Source organism: Channa argus, chromosome 10 (genome assembly GCF_033026475.1).
Source record: "Channa argus isolate prfri chromosome 10, Channa argus male v1.0, whole genome shotgun sequence".
Lineage (NCBI taxonomy): Eukaryota > Metazoa > Chordata > Actinopteri > Anabantiformes > Channidae > Channa > Channa argus.
The window spans coordinates 3,534,097-3,548,011 of NC_090206.1; the positions used below are offsets into that span (position 1 = coordinate 3,534,097).

The 13,915-nt window shown below is 43.4% G+C and overlaps 18 non-coding genes across 18 annotated transcripts; 9 read left to right on the plus strand and 9 right to left on the minus strand.

The window, feature by feature from the left end:
• Window positions 1–141: 141 nt before the first annotated feature.
• Window positions 142–215, plus strand: trnat-cgu (transfer RNA threonine (anticodon CGU)). The gene has a single exon. It is a non-coding gene; the product is annotated as a tRNA-Thr (tRNA).
• Window positions 216–535: 320 nt separating this feature from the next.
• Window positions 536–617, minus strand: trnal-uag (transfer RNA leucine (anticodon UAG)). Its single transcript has one exon. It is a non-coding gene; the product is annotated as a tRNA-Leu (tRNA).
• Window positions 618–1,081: 464 nt separating this feature from the next.
• On the minus strand, window positions 1,082–1,155 carry trnat-agu (transfer RNA threonine (anticodon AGU)). Its single transcript has one exon. It is a non-coding gene; the product is annotated as a tRNA-Thr (tRNA).
• Window positions 1,156–4,030: 2,875 nt separating this feature from the next.
• On the plus strand, window positions 4,031–4,104 carry trnat-ugu (transfer RNA threonine (anticodon UGU)). Its single transcript has one exon. It is a non-coding gene; the product is annotated as a tRNA-Thr (tRNA).
• A 728-nt stretch (window positions 4,105–4,832) lies between these two features.
• trnal-uag (transfer RNA leucine (anticodon UAG)) lies at window positions 4,833–4,914 on the minus strand. Its single transcript has one exon. It is a non-coding gene; the product is annotated as a tRNA-Leu (tRNA).
• A 153-nt stretch (window positions 4,915–5,067) lies between these two features.
• trnat-agu (transfer RNA threonine (anticodon AGU)) lies at window positions 5,068–5,141 on the minus strand. Its single transcript has one exon. It is a non-coding gene; the product is annotated as a tRNA-Thr (tRNA).
• A 586-nt stretch (window positions 5,142–5,727) lies between these two features.
• trnat-ugu (transfer RNA threonine (anticodon UGU)) lies at window positions 5,728–5,801 on the plus strand. Its single transcript has one exon. It is a non-coding gene; the product is annotated as a tRNA-Thr (tRNA).
• Window positions 5,802–6,529: 728 nt separating this feature from the next.
• trnal-uag (transfer RNA leucine (anticodon UAG)) lies at window positions 6,530–6,611 on the minus strand. Its single transcript has one exon. It is a non-coding gene; the product is annotated as a tRNA-Leu (tRNA).
• Window positions 6,612–7,300: 689 nt separating this feature from the next.
• Window positions 7,301–7,374, plus strand: trnat-ugu (transfer RNA threonine (anticodon UGU)). Its single transcript has one exon. It is a non-coding gene; the product is annotated as a tRNA-Thr (tRNA).
• Window positions 7,375–7,612: 238 nt separating this feature from the next.
• On the minus strand, window positions 7,613–7,686 carry trnat-agu (transfer RNA threonine (anticodon AGU)). Its single transcript has one exon. It is a non-coding gene; the product is annotated as a tRNA-Thr (tRNA).
• A 586-nt stretch (window positions 7,687–8,272) lies between these two features.
• Window positions 8,273–8,346, plus strand: trnat-cgu (transfer RNA threonine (anticodon CGU)). Its single transcript has one exon. It is a non-coding gene; the product is annotated as a tRNA-Thr (tRNA).
• Window positions 8,347–9,561: 1,215 nt separating this feature from the next.
• Window positions 9,562–9,635, plus strand: trnat-ugu (transfer RNA threonine (anticodon UGU)). The gene has a single exon. It is a non-coding gene; the product is annotated as a tRNA-Thr (tRNA).
• A 728-nt stretch (window positions 9,636–10,363) lies between these two features.
• On the minus strand, window positions 10,364–10,445 carry trnal-uag (transfer RNA leucine (anticodon UAG)). The gene has a single exon. It is a non-coding gene; the product is annotated as a tRNA-Leu (tRNA).
• Window positions 10,446–10,598: 153 nt separating this feature from the next.
• On the minus strand, window positions 10,599–10,672 carry trnat-agu (transfer RNA threonine (anticodon AGU)). The gene has a single exon. It is a non-coding gene; the product is annotated as a tRNA-Thr (tRNA).
• A 574-nt stretch (window positions 10,673–11,246) lies between these two features.
• Window positions 11,247–11,320, plus strand: trnat-cgu (transfer RNA threonine (anticodon CGU)). The gene has a single exon. It is a non-coding gene; the product is annotated as a tRNA-Thr (tRNA).
• A 238-nt stretch (window positions 11,321–11,558) lies between these two features.
• Window positions 11,559–11,632, minus strand: trnat-agu (transfer RNA threonine (anticodon AGU)). The gene has a single exon. It is a non-coding gene; the product is annotated as a tRNA-Thr (tRNA).
• A 1,092-nt stretch (window positions 11,633–12,724) lies between these two features.
• trnat-ugu (transfer RNA threonine (anticodon UGU)) lies at window positions 12,725–12,798 on the plus strand. The gene has a single exon. It is a non-coding gene; the product is annotated as a tRNA-Thr (tRNA).
• A 906-nt stretch (window positions 12,799–13,704) lies between these two features.
• On the plus strand, window positions 13,705–13,778 carry trnat-cgu (transfer RNA threonine (anticodon CGU)). Its single transcript has one exon. It is a non-coding gene; the product is annotated as a tRNA-Thr (tRNA).
• Window positions 13,779–13,915: the final 137 nt, after the last annotated feature.

The following is a 13,915-nucleotide window of genomic DNA, read 5'->3' on the forward strand; positions in this document are numbered from 1 at the left end:
ATTACCAAGGTGCACTTCCACATGGCGTCCCATGAAGTTTTGTCGCAGAAGGTGCAACTCTAACATCCATCGAAATATAATTGGGTTTTTGGCTCACGGTACATATGGGCAATTCTCTGGGATTTGAAATCCTTTAAATGAGGCGCTGTGGCTTAGCTGGTTAAAGTGCCTGTCTCGTAAACAGGAGATCCTGGGTTCAAATCCCAGCAGTGCCTCTGTCTATAAACACCACTTATGACTAGCTTTCTTCTGAATGCCCAATACAATTTCATTGGTCATTTCAAGGCAAAAGATGTGTCTGCCTTTCAACATTTTCAGTGCACATAATACTTCTTTTTCTCCGATTATGGCATGAAGAAGCAACTGTGTAATTTCACACAAAAAGTCAGAAGATGCTGTTTCTTTAGCCATAGATTTTTCTTTTTTTAATGCTGCACACTGTTCAACCTGCGGTGGAGACTACAGATGAGTCAACTCCTGTCTTAAACAAAGTCATTCATTTGAGATATGGAATCAATAGCCTTTAGTTGTCAAATGGCAGTGGTGGGATTCGAACCCACGCCTCCTGAGAGACTGGAGCCTAAATCCAGCGCCTTAGACCACTCAGCCACACTACCTCAAGGCGCAACTTTTTGCCCCGGGGAAAAATAACGCCGTAGGCATGTAAGCGCGTAGGATAAATTGACAACGAGATCCACGCTTGCTACTAAATGCCCAACGCATCCGTGAAATCCTGAGATCAAGTTACAAGACTTCCTTGATCGCTGGACTTCTTTGTGTGCGGCGTAGGTACTGGGGCCTAGCGGGTAAAAGCATGTCTTGGAGATCTCGTGTGTATAAACTCTGTGTATAAACACTACTTATGACTAGCTTGCTTCTAAATACCCAGTACAATTTTATTAGTCATTTCAAAGCAAAAGATGTGTAAAGATACAGTCATGTAGGCAAAGGCCAAAAAGGGAGTTGTTTTATGCTTGAAATGGTTCTTCTAACAACAACGAGATCCACGCTTGCTACTAAATGCCCAACGCAAAAGTTCAGTCAATTAAAGGCAAAAGATGCATAAATACACAGTCAGCTCAGGCACTGTTGGGATTCGAACCCAGGATCTCCTGTTTACTAGACAGGCACTTTAACCAACTAAGCCACAGCGCCACTCAAGCTGCTGGCTTCATTTTAAGCCACACAGTCTAAAGGTAAACTCTCAGAGAAGATCACAAAACAATGTCTGCAAAAAGCAAGATGCCAATCCATTCTGTGGCTGGATCATCCGTGAAACCGTGAAATCCTGAGATCAAGTTACAAGACTTCCTTGATCGCTGGACTTCTTTGTGTGCGGCGTAGGTACTGGGGCCTAGCGGGTAAAAGCATGTCTTGGAGATCTCGTGTATTCCTTCCAGGAGTGCCTTAATCACTTGATGTTTTTGCACGCACCATCTACTTTGACACTACAATGTTCATAAAAGGAGTTGTTTTGTGCTTGAAATGGTTGTTCTATCACTGCCATTTTCGCAAGATCAGATATTGAGATCAAGTGCTAGCAGTTTCAAGCTGTAACAAAGTTCATGTGGAATCAATTCTGACATGTTGGATTACGCCTTTGCATACATTACCAAGGTGCACTTCCACATGGCGTCCCATGAAGTTTTGTCGCAGAAGGTGCAACTCTAACATCCATCGAAATATAATTGGGTTTTTGGCTCACGGTACATATGGGCAATTCTCTGGGATTTGAAATCCTTTAAATGAGGCGCTGTGTGTCAGATTGTTACAAAATGCCCAACGCATCCGTGAAATCCTGAGATCAAGTTACAAGACTTCCTTGATCGCTGGACTTCTTTGTGTGCGGCGTAGGTACTGGGGCCTAGCGGGTAAAAGCATGTCTTGGAGATCTCGTGTATTCCTTCCAGGAGTGCCTTAATCACTTGATGTTTTCGCACGCACCATCTACTTTGACACTACAATGTTCATAAAAGGAGTTGTTTTGTGCTTGAAATAGTTGTTCTATCACTGCCATTTTCGCAAGATCAGATATTGAGATCAAGTGCTAGCAGTTTCAAGTTGTAACAAAGTTCATGTGGAATCAATTCTGACATGTTGGATTACGCCTTTGCATACATTACCAAGGTGCACTTCCACATGGCGTCCCATGAAGTTTTGTCGCAGAAGGTGCAACTCTAACATCCATCGAAATATAATTGGGTTTTTGGCTCACGGTACATATGGGCAATTTTCTGGGATTTGAAATCCTTTAAATGAGGCGCTGTGTGTCAGATGGCTACAAAATGCCCAACGCATCCGTGAAATCCTGAGATCAAGTTACAAGACTTCCTTGATCGCTGGACTTCTTTGTGTGCGGCGTAGGTACTGGGGCCTAGCGGGTAAAAGCATGTCTTGGAGATCCCGTGTATTACTTCCAGGAGTGCCTTAATCACTTGATGTTTTTGCACGCACCATCTACTTTGACACTACAATGTTCATAAAAGGAGTTGTTTTGTGCTTGAAATGGTTGTTCTATCACTGCCATTTTCGCAAGATCAGACATTGAGATCAAGTGCTAGCAGTTTCAAGCTGTAACAAAGTTCATGTGGAATCAATTTTGACATGTTGGATTACGCCTTTGCATACATTACCAAGGTGCACTTCCACATGGCGTCCCATGAAGTTTTGTCGCAGAAGGTGCAACTCTAACATCCATCGAAATATAATTGGGTTTTTGGCTCACGGTACATATGGGCAATTCTCTGGGATTTGAAATCCTTTAAATGAGGCGCTGTGTGTCAGATTGTTACAAAATGCCCAACGCATCCGTGAAATCCTGAGATCAAGTTACAAGACTTCCTTGATCGCTGGACTTCTTTGTGTGCGGCGTAGGTACTGGGGCCTAGCGGGTAAAAGCATGTCTTGGAGATCTCGTGTATTCCTTCCAGGAGTGCCTTAATCACTTGATGTTTTTGCACGCACCATCTACTTTGACACTACAATGTTCATAAAAGGAGTTGTTTTGTGCTTGAAATGGTTGTTCTATCACTGCCATTTTCGCAAGATCAGCTATTGAGATCAAGTGCTAGCAGTTTCAAGCTGTAACAAAGTTCATGTGGAATCAATTCTGACATGTTGGATTACGCCTTTGCATACATTACCAAGGTGCACTTCCACATGGCGTCCCATGAAGTTTTGTCGCAGAAGGTGCAACTCTAACATCCATCGAAATATAATTGGGTTTTTGGCTCACGGTACATATGGGCAATTTTCTGGGATTTGAAATCCTTTAAATGAGGCGCTGTGTGTCAGATGGCTACAAAATGCCCAACGCATCCGTGAAATCCTGAGATCAAGTTACAAGACTTCCTTGATCGCTGGACTTCTTTGTGTGCGGCGTAGGTACTGGGGCCTAGCGGGTAAAAGCATGTCTTGGAGATCTGGTGTATTCCTTCCAGGAGTGCCTTAATCACTTGATGTTTTTGCACGCACCATCTACTTTGACACTACAATGTTCATAAAAGGAGTTGTTTTGTGCTTGAAATGGTTCTTCTATCACTGCCATTTTCGCAAGATCAGATATTGAGATCAAGTGCTAGCAGTTTCAAGCTGTAACAAAGTTCATGTGGAATCAATTCTGACATGTTGGATTACGCCTTTGCATACATTACCAAGGTGCACTTCCACATGGCGTCCCATGAAGTTTTGTCGCAGAAGGTGCAACTCTAACATCCATCGAAATATAATTGGGTTTTTGGCTCACGGTACATATGGGCAATTCTCTGGGATTTGAAATCCTTTAAATGAGGCGCTGAGTGTCAGATGGCTACAAAATACCCAACGCATCCGTGAAATCCTGAGATCAAGTTACAAGACTTCCTTGATCGCTGGACTTCTTTGTGTACGGCGTAGGTACTGGGGCCTAGCGGGTAAAAGCATGTCTTGGAGATCTCGTGTATTCCTTCCAGGAGTGCCTTAATCACTTGATGTTTTTGCACGCACCATCTACATATGGGCAATTCTCTGGGATTTGAAATCCTTTAAATGAGGCGCTGTGGCTTAGCTGGTTAAAGTGCCTGTCTTGTAAACAGGAGATCCTGGGTTCAAATCCCAGCAGTGCCTCTGTGTATAAACACTACTTATGACTAGCTTGCTTCTAAATGCCCAGTACAATTTTATTGGTCATTTCAAGGCAAAAGATGTGTAAAGCTACAGTCATGTTGGCAACGGCCAAAAAGGGAGTTGTTTTATGCTTGAAATGCTTCTTCTATCACTCCCGGTTTCGCAAGATCAAATATTGAGATCAAATGCTACAAGGTCCACTATACCACTCTGCTCTATTGCTCTGTCAGGTTGGCACGTTTCAACATTTTCAGTGCACGTAATACTGCTTTTTTTGGGATTATGGGATAAAGAAGCAACTGTGTAATTTCACACAAAAAGTCAGAAGATGTTGTTGCTTTAGCCATAGATGATTTTTTGATGCTTCACGCTGTTCAACCAGCGGTGGAGACTACAAATAAGTCAACTCCTGTCTCAAACAAAGTCATTCATTTGAGATATGGAATCGATAGCCTCTAGTTGTCAGATGGCAGTGGTGGGATTCCACTTGTCCTGAGAGACTGGAGCCTTAAGCCAGCGCTTTGGACCACTCAGCCACACTTCCTGCACTTGTTTTTCTGTTGCATTCGTGCAGGTTACGAGCTAGGAAGCTCAGCAGGGAGGATGTCTTAACTAGAAGAGCTGATCATCTGTGCATAATTGTACAAAGAGTAAACATTGATGACCTGCAAGAGGTAAGAACCCTTTATCATTATAAGAAGTGCTTTCCATATGCACCTGGTGTCAAATGGCAGTGGTGGGATTTGAACCCACACCTCCTGAGAGACTGGAGCCTAAATCCAGCGCCTTAGACCACTCGGCCACACTACCTCAAGGCGCAGCTTTTGCCTCGGGGAAAAATAACGCACTAGGCATGTAAGCGCGCAGGATAAATTGACAACGAGATCCACGCTTGCTACTAAATGCCCAACGCAATAGTTTAGTCAATTAAAGGCAAAAGATGCATAAAGACACAGTCAGCTCAGGCACTGCTGGGATTTGAACCCAGGATCTCCTGTTTACTAGACAGGCACTTTAACCAACTAAGCCACAGCGCCACTCAAGACTCTGGCTTCATTTTCAGCCACACAGTCTAAAGGTAAACTCTCAGAGAAGATCACAAAACAATGTCTGCAAAAAGCAAGATGCCACTCCATTCTGTGGGTGGATCATCCGTGAAATCCTGAGATCAAGTTACAAGACTTCCTTGATCGCTGGACTTCTTTGTGTGCGGTGTAGGTACTGGGGCCTAGCGGGTAAAAGCATGTCTTGGAGATCTCGTGTATTCCTTCCAGGAGTGCCTTAATCACTTGATGTTTTTGCACGCACCATCTACTTTGACACTACAATGTTCATAAAAGGAGTTGTTTTGTGCTTGAAATGGTTCTTCTATCACTGCCATTTTCGCAAGATCAGATATTGAGATCAAGTGCTAGCAGTTTCAAGCTGTACCAAAGTTCATGTGTAATCAATTCTGATATGTTGGATTACGCCTTTGCATACATTACCAAGGTGCACTTCCACACGGCGTCCCATGAAGTTTTGTCGCAGAAGGTGCAACTCTAACATCCATCGAAATATAATTGGGTTTTTGGCTCACGGTACATATGGGCAATTCTCTGGGATTTGAAATCCTTTAAATGAGGCGCTGTGGCTTAGCTGGTTAAAGCGCCTGTCTTGTAAACAGGAGATCCTGGGTTCAAATCCCAGCAGTGCCTCTGTGTATAAACACTACTTATGACTAGCTTGCTTCTAAATGCCCAGTACAATTTTATTGGTCATTTCAAGGCAAAAGATGTGTAATGCTACAGTCATGTTGGCAAAGGCCAAAAAGGGAGTTGTTTTATGCTTGAAATGGTTCTTCTATCACTCCCGGTTTCGCAAAATCAAATATTGAGATCAAATGCTACAAGATCCACTATACCACTCTGCTCTATTGCTCTGTCAGGTTGGCACGTTTCAACATTTTCAGTGCACGTAATACTGCTTTTTTTGGGATTATGGGATAAAGAAGCAACTGTGTAATTTCACACAAAAAGTCAGAAGATGTTGTTGCTTTAGCCATAGATGATTTTTTGATGCTTCACGCTGTTCAACCAGCGGTGGAGACTACAGATAAGTCAACTCCTGTCTCAAACAAAGTCATTCATTTGAGATATGGAATCGATAGCCTGTAGTTGTCAGATGGCAGTGGTGGGATTCCACTTGTCCTGAGAGACTGGAGCCTTAAGCCAGCGCTTTGGACCACTCAGCCACACTTCCTGCACTTGTTTTTCTGTTGCATTCGTGCAGGTTACGAGCTAGGAAGCTCAGCAGGGAGGATGTCTTAACTAGAAGAGCTGATCATCTGTGCATAATTGTACAAAGAGTAAACATTGATGACCTGCAAGAGGTAAGAACCCTATATCATTATATGAAGTGCTTTCCATAGGCACCTGGTGTCAAATGGCAGTGGTGGGATTTGAACCCACGCCTCCTGAGAGACTGGAGCCTAAATCCAGCGCCTTAGACCACTCGGCCACACTACCTCAAGGCCCAGCTTTTGCCTCGGGGAAAAATAACGCAGTAGGCATGTAAGCGCGTAGGATAAATTGGCGACGAGATCCACGCTTGCTACAAAATGCCCAACGCAATAGTTTAGTCAATTAAAGGCAGAAGATGCATAAAGACACAGTCAGCTCAGGCACTGCTGGGATTTGAACCCAGGATCTCCTGTCTGCAAAAAGCAAGATGCCACTCCATTCTGTTGCTGGATCATCCGTGAAATCCTGAGATCAAGTTACAAGACTTCCTTGATCGCTGGACTTCTTTGTGTGCGGCGTAGGTACTGGGGCCTAGCGGGTAAAAGCATGTCTTGGAGATCTCGTGTATTCCTTCCAGGAGTGCCTTAATCACTTTATGTTTTTGCACGCACCATCTACTTTGACACTACAATGTTCATAAAAGGAGTTGTTTTGTGCTTGAAATGGTTCTTCTATCACTGCCATTTTCGCAAGATCAGCTATTGAGATCAAGTGCTAGCAGTTTCAAGCTTTACCAAAGTTCATGTGTAATCAATTCTGATATGTTGGATTACGCCTTTGCATACATTACCAAGGTGCACTTCCACACGACGTCCCATGAAGTTTTGTCGCAGAATGTGCAACTCTAACATCCATCCGTTTTTGGCTCACGGTACATATGGGCAATTCTCTGGGATTTGAAATCGTTTAAATGAGGCGCTTTGGCTTAGCTGGTTAAAGCGCCTGTCTTGTAAACAGGAGATCCTGGGTTCAAATCCTAGCAGTGCCTCTGTGTATAAACACTACTTATGACTAGCTTGCTTCTAAATGCCCAGTACAATTTTATTGGTCATTTCAAGGCAAAAGATGTGTAAAGCTACAGTCATGTTGGCAAAGGCCAAAAAGGGAGTTGTTTTATGCTTGAAATGGTTCTTCTAACAACAACGAGATCCACGCTTGCTACTAAATGCCCAACGCAAAAGTTCAGTCAATTAAAGGCAAAAGATGCATAAAGACACAGTCAGCTCAGGCACTGCTGGGATTCAAACCCAGGATCTCCTGTTTACTAGACAGGCACTTTAACCAACTAAGCCACAGCACCACTCAAGACTCTGGCTTCATTTTCAGCCACACAGTCTAAAGGTAAACTCTCAGAGAAGATCACAAAACAATGTCTGCAAAAAGCAAGATGCCACTCCATTCTGTGGCTGGATCATCCGTGAAATCCTGAGATCAAGTTACAAGACTTCCTTGATCGCTGGACTTCTTTGTGTGCGGCGTAGGTACTGGGGCCTAGCGGGTAAAAGCATGTCTTGGAGATCTCGTGTATTCCTTCCAGGAGTGCCTTAATCACTTGATGTTTTTGCACGCACCATCTACTTTGACACTACAATGTTCATAAAAGGAGTTGTTTTGTGCTTGAAATGGATGTTCTATCACTTCCATTTTCGCAAGATCAGATATTGAGATCAAGTGCTAGCAGTTTCAAGCTGTAACAAAGTTCATGTGGAATCAATTCTGACATGTTGGATTACGCCTTTGCATACATTACCAAGGTGCACTTCCACATGGCGTCCCATGAAGTTTTGTCGCAGAAGGTGCAACTCTAACATCCATCGAAATATAATTGGGTTTTTGGCTCACGGTACATATGGGCAATTCTCTGGGATTTGAAATCATTTAAATGAGGCGCTGTGGCTTAGCTGGTTAAAGTGCCTGTCTCGTAAACAGGAGATCCTGGGTTCAAATCCCAGCAGTGCCTCTGTCTATAAACACCACTTATGACTAGCTTTCTTCTGAATGCCCAATACAATTTCATTGGTCATTTCAAGGCAAAAGATGTGTCTGCCTTTCAACATTTTCAGTGCACATAATACTTCTTTTTCTCCGATTATGGCATGAAGAAGCAACTGTGTAATTTCACACAAAAAGTCAGAAGATGCTGTTTCTTTAGCCATAGATTTTTCTTTTTTTAATGCTGCACACTGTTCAACCTGCGGTGGAGACTACAGATGAGTCAACTCCTGTCTTAAACAAAGTCATTCATTTGAGATATGGAATCAATAGCCTTTAGTTGTCAAATGGCAGTGGTGGGATTCGAACCCACGCCTCCTGAGAGACTGGAGCCTAAATCCAGCGCCTTAGACCACTCAGCCACCTCAAGGCGCAGCTTTTTGCCCCGGGGAAAAATAACGCCGTAGGCATGTAAGCGCGTAGGATAAATTGACAACGAGATCCACGCTTGCTACTAAATGCCCAACGCATCCGTGAAATCCTGAGATCAAGTTACAAGACTTCCTTGATCGCTGGACTTCTTTGTGTGCGGCGTAGGTACTGGGGCCTAGCGGGTAAAAGCATGTCTTGGAGATCTCGTGTATTCCTTCCAGGAGTGCCTTAATCACTTGATGTTTTTGCACGCACCATCTACTTTGACACTACAATGTTCATAAAAGGAGTTGTTTTGTGCTTGAAATGGTTGTTCTATCACTGCCATTTTCGCAAGATCAGATATTGAGATCAAGTGCTAGCAGTTTCAAGCTGTAACAAAGTTCATGTGGAATCAATTCTGACATGTTGGATTACGCCTTTGCATACATTACCAAGGTGCACTTCCACATGGCGTCCCATGAAGTTTTGTCGCAGAAGGTGCAACTCTAACATCCATCGAAATATAATTGGGTTTTTGGCTCACGGTACATATGGGCAATTCTCTGGGATTTGAAATCCTTTAAATGAGGCGCTGAGTGTCAGATGGCTACAAAATACCCAACGCATCCGTGAAATCCTGAGATCAAGTTACAAGACTTCCTTGATCGCTGGACTTCTTTGTGTACGGCGTAGGTACTGGGGCCTAGCGGGTAAAAGCATGTCTTGGAGATCTCGTGTATTCCTTCCAGGAGTGCCTTAATCACTTGATGTTTTTGCACGCACCATCTACATATGGGCAATTCTCTGGGATTTGAAATCCTTTAAATGAGGCGCTGTGGCTTAGCTGGTTAAAGTGCCTGTCTTGTAAACAGGAGATCCTGGGTTCAAATCCCAGCAGTGCCTCTGTGTATAAACACTACTTATGACTAGCTTGCTTCTAAATGCCCAGTACAATTTTATTGGTCATTTCAAGGCAAAAGATGTGTAAAGCTACAGTCATGTTGGCAACGGCCAAAAAGGGAGTTGTTTTATGCTTGAAATGCTTCTTCTATCACTCCCGGTTTCGCAAGATCAAATATTGAGATCAAATGCTACAAGGTCCACTATACCACTCTGCTCTATTGCTCTGTCAGGTTGGCACGTTTCAACATTTTCAGTGCACGTAATACTGCTTTTTTTGGGATTATGGGATAAAGAAGCAACTGTGTAATTTCACACAAAAAGTCAGAAGATGTTGTTGCTTTAGCCATAGATGATTTTTTGATGCTTCACGCTGTTCAACCAGCGGTGGAGACTACAAATAAGTCAACTCCTGTCTCAAACAAAGTCATTCATTTGAGATATGGAATCGATAGCCTCTAGTTGTCAGATGGCAGTGGTGGGATTCCACTTGTCCTGAGAGACTGGAGCCTTAAGCCAGCGCTTTGGACCACTCAGCCACACTTCCTGCACTTGTTTTTCTGTTGCATTCGTGCAGGTTACGAGCTAGGAAGCTCAACAGGGAGGATGTCTTAACTAGAAGAGCTGATCATCTGTGCATAATTGTACAAAGAGTAAACATTGATGACCTGCAAGAGGTAAGAACCCTTTATCATTATAAGAAGTGCTTTCCATATGCACCTGGTGTCAAATGGCAGTGGTGGGATTTGAACCCACGCCTCCTGAGAGACTGGAGCCTAAATCCAGCGCCTTAGACCACTCGGCCACACTACCTCAAGGCGCAGCTTTTGCCTCGGGGAAAAATAACGCACTAGGCATGTAAGCGCGCAGGATAAATTGACAACGAGATCCACGCTTGCTACTAAATTCCCAACGCAATAGTTTAGTCAATTAAAGGCAGAAGATGCATAAAGACACAGTCAGCTCAGGCACTGCTGGGATTTGAACCCAGGATCTCCTGTTTACTAGACAGGCACTTTAACCAACTAAGCCACAGCGCCACTCAAGACTCTGGCTTCATTTTCAGCCACACAGTCTAAAGGTAAACTCTCAGAGAAGATCACAAAACAATGTCTGCAAAAAGCAAGATGCCACTCCATTCTGTGGGTGGATCATCCGTGAAATCCTGAGATCAAGTTACAAGACTTCCTTGATCGCTGGACTTCTTTGTGTGCGGCGTAGGTACTGGGGCCTAGCGGGTAAAAGCATGTCTTGGAGATCTCGTGTATTCCTTCCAGGAGTGCCTTAATCACTTGATGTTTTTGCACGCACCATCTACTTTGACACTACAATGTTCATAAAAGGAGTTGTTTTGTGCTTGAAATGGTTCTTCTATCACTGCCATTTTCGCAAGATCAGATATTGAGATCAAGTGCTAGCAGTTTCAAGCTGTACCAAAGTTCATGTGTAATCAATTCTGATATGTTGGATTACGCCTTTGCATACATTACCAAGGTGCACTTCCACACGGCGTCCCATGAAGTTTTGTCGCAGAAGGTGCAACTCTAACATCCATCCGTTTTTGGCTCTCGGTACATATGGGCAATTCTCTGGGATTCGAAATCGTTTAAATGAGGCGCTGTGGCTTAGCTGGTTAAAGTGCCTGTCTCGTAAACAGGAGATCCTGGGTTCATTTCCCAGCAGTGCCTCTGTGTATAAACACTACTTATGACTAGCTTGCTTCTAAATGCCCAGTACAATTTTATTAGTCATTTCAAAGCAAAAGATGTGTAAAGCTACAGTCATGTTGGCAAAGGCCAAAAAGGGAGTTGTTTTATGCTTGAAATGGTTCTTCTAACAACAACGAGATCCACGCTTGCTACTAAATGCCCAACGCAAAAGTTCAGTCAATTAAAGGCAAAAGATGCATAAAGACACAATCAACTCAGACACTGCTGGGATTCGAACCCAGGATTTCCTGTTTACTAGACAGGCACTTTAACCAACTAAGCCACAGCACCACTCAAGTTGCTGGCTTCATTTTCAGCCACACAGTCTAAAAGTAAACTCTCAGAGAAGATCACAAAACAATGTCTGCAAAAAGCAAGATGCCACTCCATTCTGTGGCTGGATCATCGGTGAAACCGTGAAATCCTGAGATCAAGTTACAAGACTTCCTTGATCGCTGGACTTCTTTGTGTGCGGCGTAGGTACTGGGGCCTAGCGGGTAAAAGCATGTCTTGGAGATCTCGTGTATTCCTTCCAGGAGTGCCTTAATCACTTGATGTTTTTGCACGCACCATCTACTTTGACACTACAATGTTCATAAAAGGAGTTGTTTTGTGCTTGAAATGGTTGTTCTATCACTGCCATTTTCGCAAGATCAGATATTGAGATCAAGTGCTAGCAGTTTCAAGCTGTAACAAAGTTCATGTGGAATCAATTCTGACATGTTGGATTACGCCTTTGCATACATTACCAAGGTGCACTTCCACATGGCGTCCCATGAAGTTTTGTCGCAGAAGGTGCAACTCTAACATCCATCGAAATATAATTGGGTTTTTGGCTCACGGTACATATGGGCAATTCTCTGGGATTTGAAATCCTTTAAATGAGGCGCTGTGTGTCAGATGGCTACAAAATGCCCAACGCATCCGTGAAATCCTGAGATCAAGTTACAAGACTTCCTTGATCGCTGGACTTCTTTGTGTGCGGCGTAGGTACTGGGGCCTAGCGGGTAAAAGCATGTCTTGGAGATCTCGTGTATTCCTTCCAGGAGTGCCTTAATCACTTGATGTTTTTGCACGCACCATCTACTTTGACACTACAATGTTCATAAAAGGAGTTGTTTTGTGCTTGAAATGGTTGTTCTATCACTGCCATTTTCGCAAGATCAGATATTGAGATCAAGTGCTAGCAGTTTCAAACTGTAACAAAGTTCATGTGGAATCAATTCTGACATGTTGGATTACGCCTTTGCATACATTACAAAGGTGCACTTCCACATGGCGTCCCATGAAGTTTTGTCGCAGAAGGTGCAACTCTAACATCCATCCGTTTTTGGCTCACGGTACATATGGGCAATTCTCTGGGATTTGAAATCGTTTAAATGAGGCGCTGTGGCTTAGCTGGTTAAAGCGCCTGTCTTGTAAACAGGAGATCCTGGGTTCAAATCCCAGCAGTGCCTCTGTGTATAAACACTACTTATGACTAGCTTGCTTCTAAATGCCCAGTACAATTTTATTGGTCATTTCAAGGCAAAAGATGTGTAAAGCTACAGTCATGTTGGCAAAGGCCAAAAAGGGAGTTGTTTTATGCTTGAAATGGTTCTTCTAACAACAACGAGATCCACGCTTGCTACTAAATGCCCAACGCAATAGTTTAGTCAATTAAAGGCAGAAGATGCATAAAGACACTGTCAGCTCAGGCACTGCTGGGATTCGAACCCAGGATCTGCTGTTAACTAGACAGGCACTTTAACCAACTAGGCCACAGCGCCTCTCAAGCTGCTGGCTTCATTTTCAGCCACACAGTCTAAAGGTAAACTCTCAGAGAAGATCACAAAACAATGTCTGCAAAAAGCAAGATGCCAATCCATTCTATGGCTGGATCATCCGTGAAACCGTGAAATCCTGAGATCAAGTTACAAGACTTCCTTGATCGCTGGACTTCTTTGTGTGCGGCGTAGGTACTGGGGCCTAGCGGGTAAAAGCATGTCTTGGAGATCTCGTGTATTCCTTCCAGGAGTGCCTTAATCACTTGATGTTTTTGCACGCACCATCTACTTTGACACTACAATGTTCATAAAAGGAGTTGTTTTGTGCTTGAAATGGTTGTTCTATCACTGCCATTTTCGCAAGATCAGATATTGAGATCAAGTGCTAGCAGTTTCAAGCTGTAACAAAGTTCATGTGGAATCAATTCTGACATGTTGGATTACGCCTTTGCATACATTACCAAGGTGCACTTCCACATGGCGTCCCATGAAGTTTTGTCGCAGAAGGTGCAACTCTAACATCCATCGAAATATAATTGGGTTTTTGGCTCACGGTACATATGGGCAATTCTCTGGGATTTGAAATCCTTTAAATGAGGCGCTGTGGCTTAGCTGGTTAAAGTGCCTGTCTCGTAAACAGGAGATCCTGATTTCAAATCCCAGCAGTGCCTCTGTCTATAAACACCACTTATGACTAGCTTTCTTCTGAATGCCCAATACAATTTCATTGGTCATTTCAAGGCAAAAGATGTGTCTGCCTTTCAACATTTTCAGTGTACATAATACTTCTTTTTCTCCGATTATGGCA